We start from the raw sequence: 8943 nt of genomic DNA on the forward strand, positions 1-8943 counted from the left end.
AAATCATGTTCTAAAGGAGAAATATTCTGCATTTATGAAAGAGTATATTAATCTCAACCATATGTCACTGGTTCCCAGCGCAGAGAACTCCAAACGCAAATACTTCATACCTCATCATTGTGTATACAAAGAAGAAAGTTCGACAACGAAGCTGAGAGTTGTATTCGACGGCTCGGCTGTTACCACATCTGGGCTTTCATTAATCTTATGTCAGGACCGACTATTCAAGCGACATTGTTTCACACACTCGTTCGTTTTCGCACATTTGCCATTGCACTTACAGGTGACATTGGTAAAATGGATGTGTGTGAAGGTTTCAGAGCCTGATTCCATGCTTCAGTGCATCTTATGGCGAAACTCATCAGACGACGATATTCAGGTCTTCAAATTAAATACCGTCACTTATGGGACCAAGCCCGCTTCTTTTTTGGCTATTCATGTTGTTAAGGCATTTGCCTTGAAATCTACATTGAAGTAGTAAACTATTAAGAGCCATTGTAAATATTTGTTGTTGAGAGCGCGAGCACGGGGTGCGCTCTGATGGTGTCGCTCGCTGCTTGCGCATAGATGCGCTCTCACTGTGCAAGCTGCGCTTGCGTTCTTATATATAATAAAGACAGTACGAATTGAACCACTGGTGCCAACACTTGCCTTTTTATTCGAAGAGACCGCAAGTTGCTTTATAATTCTGGACCATTGCACGGAACAGACTCCTTTTGGAAGGACATTTTTGGCGCCCCCGGGTGGACTCTTTGGATTTGAAGGAAGCTGGATTATGGACTTTGTGAATAATCAGGGAAGTACATAAATATACATAGAGCATATAGATGATCAAGTAATGCAAGCGATAAATAAATAAATGCATTACTTGGGACATACAGAATATTATTGTATGTACAATCTACGCCTATGTACATTATGTTGAGCTTATTTAAAGTGAAATTGAATAAAAAATAAGGTGCATATAGTAATTGACCTTTGGTCTGCAAATAATTCAATCTCTCGCCGTTAGTGTGTTACAGTTTTTGTTGCTCATTTCTTCGTATCGCATCACTTACGCGCATCGCTTGCGCAGATAATTTCGCTCTTGCATTGCGCTCTTAATTTGCATGCGCGCTTGCAATATCGTTTACACTCGCACACAGTAAATTGCGCTCTTACTTTACGCTCATCATTTGTAAGCTCGTTTGCAATATCGTTTGCACTTGCGTTTGCACTTATAGTTGCGCTCTCGTTTTTACTGTCTCGCTTGCACATATTAGTGCACGCTCACTTTGCGCTCATTGCATGCTCATTTGCAATATCGTTTGCACCCTCGCTTGCACACACAGTAGCGCTCTCGTTGTGCGCTCACTACTTGCGCTCATCACTTGGATTTATTGTCGCTCAAAACTATCACTCTCGCTTTGCGCTCATCGTATGAGCTCGATCCGCACTAATTAATCTTTGGCATTCTAGCTTGCAATATCGTTGCGTTCTCACTTGCACATACCGGCGCTCTCTCGCTTGTGCATGTGTATGTGTGAATGCATTGCACTCAATTGATCTACATAGTTAAGTTTCACTTAATAGATCACTTACACTATTAGTCACTCAACAGTCACTCAAGTATAGTTTAAAGCTGCCATTTATTACGATCGGGCGCATTTGTTAACATTCTTGAGTTGCTCTTCGCTTCTATAAACGGTCTATGGACGAGTCATCATCGGAGCGTGTCGAAGCTCTGTTGGCCGTATACAAAAATGTTACAAACGATATAGCTCGCATAAACAAATCATTGAACCAGTAGAGCCATTTGAAATTGAATGTCGACTTGAGATATTGAACCGCTACATAGAAAAGGCCTTTAAGACACAACAAGAGTTGGACGACATTAACGCAGATTTAGTGCCTCGGTCAACGTTAGAAGATTTGTGTGTGTCAACCAAGGCACTTCTAATGAACCTAAAAGCCAAACTAAAAGTGAGAGTCCCGCTAACTCTACAATGATTAGCTCAGTGTCACACTCTAGGAATCTACTGAATATAAAGTTGCCAAAGTTTAGCGGAGAATATTCGGAATATATTAATTTCATTGGACTTTTTGAGAGTTTAGTCGACAACGAGCCAGGGCTATCAAAACCAAAAGTGTTAGCTTCTTTAAAAAATGTGTACGACAATCAGTGTCTCATATTTTTTAACAGCATTTCGAAATTATTTGACCTCCCACACATGTCCGAACCATCAGCATCATCTTTGCGCATGCAAAGTCTCTATTATCGCTAAAATCTGATAAGCAGATTTCGAATGCCATGCTCATCCATTTAGTAATGATGAAAGCGGACGCTGGCACGCGCTCTAGGTGTGGAAAGGAATCTTGACTACAATCAACTTCCATTGTGGCAAGATTATGAAGCTGCCTTAAGCAGACGGTATCAGCATTTAAGTGCTGAAGACTCATCTGGTCCACGTCGTAAGGTAGCTCAAGACAATAGGAAAAGAATTGGGAAAACTTCACTGACTGTTGCTTTGCCAAGTCAGCCACAGAGTCCCAAATGCGTGTTTTGTAAAATGAGAGATCATTTCATTCACTCGGGTTCCTTAATCGCAGCAATACCCTGCCAGAAACGTTTTACGTTCGCAAAGAGCTATCCGCTCTGCATTAATTGTTTGAGAACAGGACACTCAGTGGCTGCTTGCAAATCAGCCCACTTTCGTGTGTGCTCTAAGCCGCACCATACCATACTGCATAGATACAGCTCTGAGGCGGCTCAAAGTAGCTCAGCAGTTGTATCAGCAGTCCCTCGTGTCACTTCGTCACAGATTTCATCTGTAAATCACGCACGGATAGCCTCTAATCAAGTTCTTTCGGCAACTGCAGTTGTGAAGATTAAAGATCAATCTGGATCTTATCATTTAGCTAGAGCTTTATTAGATTCCGGCTCGCAAGTTAATTTCATAACTGAAGAACTTGCAAAACAGTTGAAATTAAAACGGCAAAGATCTGGGATTCAATTGTTGGGCATTGCTAATTGTCAGTCATCTGTTCGTCACAGCGTTCAAACTTCAATAGCGTCCCGAACGGACGACTTAGAAATCCGAACAGACTTTGGTGTGTTACGTTTCATTTCGTCGTATCAACCAGAGAAGCACACTGAAGAGATCAAGGTACCTGAGAACGTACAATTAGCTGATCCTCAGTTCCACAAGAGAAGGCAAGGGAAGGAAAGGGACTTGATAACAGCCCAACACTGCAATTGACTGCCTTCGGTTGGATTGTATCTGTTCGCTGCCGAACATTGAATGCAACTAATAGTTCGTCGACTTTCATTAGTGTCGTAAACGACGACATAGTTCTACATTCAATAGTTCGCCAAATACAATTAATTCGAATATGTATACCCCAGAGCAACAACTGTGCGAGAAGTCATTTGTGGAGACTATTTGCCAAACTACCTCGGGTCGTTTCAGAGTGTCGCTGCCATTCAAATCAAGCCCACATTGTCTTGGTACGTCTTATGACACAGCCAAGCGACGATTTCTGGCCTTGGAAAGAAGAATGAGCAAGCAAGAAGACATTCGGCCAATGTACATTGACTTTATGAAAGAATACTTGGCCTTGGGTCACATGAGCCCAACTAACAATCAAATTCCGAGAGAGCCGCATTATTTCATCCCATATCAATGCGTGCTAAGACCGCACAGTGGATACTAAACTTCGAGTAGTGTTTGATGCATCTAGCAAGTCCTCATCTCAATTGTCGCTGAATGATCTACTCATGGTGGGTCCGACCATCCAGCCGCAGTTGTGGGAGACTTTATTAAGATTTCGACTTCGTCCTTGGGCTGCTACAGCAGACATCGCTAAAATGTACCGTCAAATTGAACTTGACGAGTCCCACCGCAACTTTCAACTTATTGTGTGGAGGGAAACTCCCACCGATCCGTTACAAATTTTTCGTTTAAATGCAGTAAACTATGGGACAGCGACTGCTCCATTCTTAGCAATTCGATGTTTAAAACATCTAAGCGACTTGCATGCTTCCACTTATCCAGCTGCTGCAAGATCGTTGACAGGAGCAGATAGCGTTGAAGAATTGTGCTTGTTACATCGAGACTTGATAGCAATTCTTCAAGCGTTTGGGTTTCCTCCCACAAAATGGTCGTCCAATTGTGAACAACTCGCAGCACAACCAGCTAGAAACGATATAGTCATTGGTCATCAAGAGGACACTAAAACATTGGGATTAATTTGGAATCCGATGAATGACAGTTTTAGATATTCCATGAGCTGTCCAGTAGAAGTACAGCCGACCAAAAGATCCGTTTTGTCATTTGTGGCAAGGTTATACGACCCCTTAGGTTTGTTAAGTCCCATCGTAACTCGTGCGTAGGTCCTTTTAAAAGAAATGTGGTTGCATAAACTTGGGTGGGATGACCAATTGCCTGTCCAAATGAGGCAAGAATTTGAGGCAGTAACTAGCTGTTTCTCAAACTTAAGCTCGTTGCATATACCTCGTTACGTTGGCACACTCTAAGCAAAAGGATGCCAAATCCATGGATTTGCTGATGCCTCAACGAGAGCTTACGGTTGTTATTTATATATAAGAATGCATATATATATATGTATATATATAAGAATGCAAACAGATGAGATGTATTATTACCAGGCTGCTAGTCGCCAAATCGAAGGTAGCACCCTTGAAAACAAAATCTGTTCCGCGGCTGGAGTTGTGTGCTGCAGAATTGTTAGCTACCTAGTGGGATGCGGTAAAGAAAATACTTGATTGTCCTATCAATCAAGTCACATTTTGGTCAGACTCGGAGGTTGTGCTTCATTGGCTGCGAATGCATTCATCTAGCTTGCACACATTCGTTGCTAATCGCGTGGCAACCATCCAAGAGTTGACAACTAATGTATCTTGGCGTCATGTACCAACTAAAGATAACCCAGCAGATATTGTATCTCGGGGATGTTCAGTTGAGCAGCTTAAAACATCATTGTGGTTTTGCGGACCAGGATTTTTAAAGCTTTCTGACACGTTGTGGCCAGCCAACCCACAAATCACCTTATCAAAAGAGTTAGAGCTGCTAGAGAAGCGTAGAACTGCAATTACTATGATCGCGGTCGATGAGGTAACAAATCCCGTCATACAACTTATTGAATCAACTTCGTCATTCTCTAAGTTAATCCGCATAGTTGCATATATGTTCCGCTTTATTGATGGAAAACAAGAGAGCCGTTCTTCACTTGTTCCTACAGCTTCTGAATTAAGTTTCGCATTCCTCCTAGTCATATCTGTAGTTCAACACATTGAATTCAGCGAAGAAAATAAGAAAATAAAGAAATCAATCGTGTTGCAACCGTCATTGCCAAAACTGACACCTTTTTTGCACCCACATCAGCATGGCAGGCGTGTGTTGTGGTTTCTACGAGTCGGAGGTCGTCTATTGAAGGCACCACCAGCACGTAATGCCAAATTCCCCTTGTTGCTTCCAAAAAAGTGTCGCTTTGTGACGCTTTATTTGGAGCATTCGCATCGCTCTCACGCCACGCCAATCCACTGGTACTAATGGGCCTGCTTCGTCAGCAGGTGTGGCTGGTCAATACTCGAGAGGCTTGCAATGCAGTAGTTAGAAAATGCGTACATTGATTTCGCTACAAACCGAAACTCTTATCCCAAATAATGGGTAATCTTCCCGCTGATCGCTTACATGGAAATAGGCCATTTGAGATCAGTGGAGCGGACTTTTGTGGTCCAATACTAGTTTCGCTGGGAATTCGTGGCAAATCGCCAGTTAAAATGTATATTGCCATATTTGTTTGTCACCGATTTAACCTCGAATACTTTTTTGATGTGTTTATCCAGGCTCATTGGTCGACGTGGGTTTGTCCGGAAGCTATACTGCGACAATGCCACCAATTTCGTGGGTGCTGCACGCACGCTGGACCGCAAAGCTACTTTCCATGGCAACACAGCGGATACGGAAACGTTTGCTGTGGAGCGGGGAATGGAAGTTGTTTTCATTCATCCTCGAGCGCCGCATTTCGGCGGCCTTTGGGAAGCGGCAAATCTGCCAAGGGATTGCCGTTGAAGGGAATGGGCAGCGCAATCTTGCGCCAGGACAAGGTGGCCACCGTGCTGGTCGAGGTAGAGGCCGTGCTCAATTCGGGGCCAATGGTCGCTCCCAGCAGCAACCCAAACGACGGCCAAGTGCTCACGCCAGGGCACTTCCTGATAGGAGCAACGCTCGTGCCGCTGCCAATCGCATCCACAGAGCCAGTCGACGACGTCAAGCTGACATGCTTAAAAAGATGACAGCTGACATCAAGCATCAAGCGTCGGTTTTGGATCGACTGGTCATGGGACTACCTGCTCAGCCTGCAGCAGAAGTCAAAGTGGACGAAGGAGAGGCAGAACTTACAGGTCGGAGCAGTCGTGCACGTGGAGAGGACAACGCTCCTCCACAACCGTGGATGCTAGGCGTAGTAACAGAAGCAATAGCCGGAGGAGATGGTAGGGTGCGCGTAATTGTCGTTAAGACAACAAATGGCACATATAAAAGGGCAACTCATCGCGTTACCCCACTGCCGCTCAACTAATACCCCATGTTATTGAAGCCCTGCGGCCTTTTGACGCGGCCGGAATTTGTATAAATGAAGAAATTGAATTATTGAAATTGTATAGGTTAAGAATGGAAATTAAACCATTGTACAACGTAGTTGTGGTTGTACGCGCTAGTATGGGAGTGTCGCTCTCCAAACGATCGCTCTCTCGCTGCTCGTGCTTAGATGCGCATAGGTGCGCTCTCTACTGTGCAAGCTGCGCTTACGTTGATGTTAAATTTAATAAAGTAGTACAAATTGAATCACCGGTGCCAGCATTTCTTTGGTGCTTACTCTTGAGAGGCCGCAGGTTGCTTTATATTCTAGACCTTTTTTTCGACGGACCAGACTCCTTTTTAAATTGGAACAAGAGGACGAGAATTGATTATAGCCTGAGTTTGACACACCAATGTGCGCAATTCGTCGAAGCCAAGAAGTGCCGATCCCATAGAGCGATATAAGAGATTTTTAGCGGTCTTAACAGCTGCCTCCCAAAGGCCGCCAAAATGTGGCGAACGAGGAGGTATGAACTTCCAATCGAAGCTGTTGTTGATGCAGTATTTGTGAACTTCATTCCGATTGTAATGTTTAAAGGTCTCTTTTGATTTTTATACCCTGAACCCATTTTCAATGGGAAATCAGGGTATAATGGTTTTGTTAAAAGTATGTAACAGGCAGAAGGAGGCGTGGCAGACCCCACAAAGTATATATATTCTTGATCAGGGCGACGAGCTGAGTCGATTTGGCCCTGTCCGTCTGTCTGTCCGTCCGTCCGTCCGTCCGACCGTCCGTCCGTATGTATGAACGCGTCGATCTCAGAAGATATAAGAGCTAGAGACTTGAAATTATTTTTCCTAGGTCCGTGTATATCACGCGCATATCAAGTTTTTCTTTTTATATCGATAACTACTCCCGATATTTTATTATCGATTAAAAACCTTATCAAAAGCTAGTTATTTAAATTTATCTCCTACACCTTTAGAGCTAGAGCTTGCAAATTTTAAATGTAGACATATATGTATTTTATATATTTTCGATTTTTATTGTTATTTACCCCCCACCCCTATATCCACCCCCTCACCCTCACCTTTGTACAAGGCGTATTTCAAGTACTAGAGACTTGTGCTTTGGAATGTACATACATTTTCACCACATGATTACGCCCTGAAAGTTTCATTAAGATTGTACGTCTAAAAATTAAATTATTCAACAAATAAATTCTTATAATGTTGCCCACACTACAGCGCAGCCCAAGCGCAGTCGCTGCTTACTGCGCAGTTAGCAGAGCGCGTTCTAATACGTGCGTGTGTATGTATGTGTGTCGAAAAAAAGTGCAGACTGATAAGAATATCAGATTAGAGGGTTCAGGGTATATCCTAGTCGAGCAGTCTCGACTAGAGTCTTCTTACTTGTTGGTATTTATTTTATTAAGACATTGAGGAGGCAGCAGTGGTGCCGCTTCCAACGCTCAGTTGTATCTGACCTTAAACATTCTACTTAGGTTCTAAATAAGCCTAATTCTCGTTGCTGCGAAATATAAGGTTTGGGCAGCAGAGGGAGACAATTATGTATATTTCTTACTAGCTGGCCCGGCAAACGTTGCATTGCCCTATCCATTATTTCTAGGTAAACAATTGTTGAAAGCTATGTTGTTCAAGTTGGGATACACTCTGAATAATTTATTAATCGGATTTTCATTCAAGTACCTTGTGGTAAACGACATTTTTCGTTGTTTGGTCAGGTGCAAGAACAATTAATGCGGATGGTTTGCCAACACGTGAGCATGCCACGTACAATTGACCATGAGAAAAACACGCATTTTCTAGATTGAGGCCACAAATAGTCAAAGATTGGCCCTGTGACTTGTTGATCGTCATGGCGAAGGCAAGACGAAGCGGGAATTGAATTCGTTTAAACTCAAAGGGAATATCTGTTGGGATCATCGGAATTCTAAGAATAAGAACTTCCTCATCTGTAAATTTTCCTTTGAGTATCGACGCGTGAATCACATTGCCTATCAGTTTTCTTATCACCAAACGCGTTCCATTGCACAGTTTTGGTTGGTTTAAATTTCTAAGCATGATAACTACCGAGCCAACCTTCAGTTGTAAATTGTGCGGGGGTAAACCAGGCACATCCAAGGAGTTCAAAAATTCAGTTGGATAGATTTGAATGAATACAGAGTACCAACGACTTTATTTTGAATTATAAAATTAAGGTCATCCACATCTTTATTTTTATTTGCGATGGCAAATCTGGCCTTGAATCTTTAAATTCAAAGCCATAGTTATAGTTAGATTTAAAAACACTTTTTTCAGAAATCTAACAAACTACATTATTCCAATTTTTTTTTTTTTT

The sequence above is a fragment of the Drosophila mojavensis genome, unplaced genomic scaffold (assembly GCF_018153725.1).
Source record: "Drosophila mojavensis isolate 15081-1352.22 unplaced genomic scaffold, ASM1815372v1 contig_72, whole genome shotgun sequence".
Lineage (NCBI taxonomy): Eukaryota > Metazoa > Arthropoda > Insecta > Diptera > Drosophilidae > Drosophila > Drosophila mojavensis.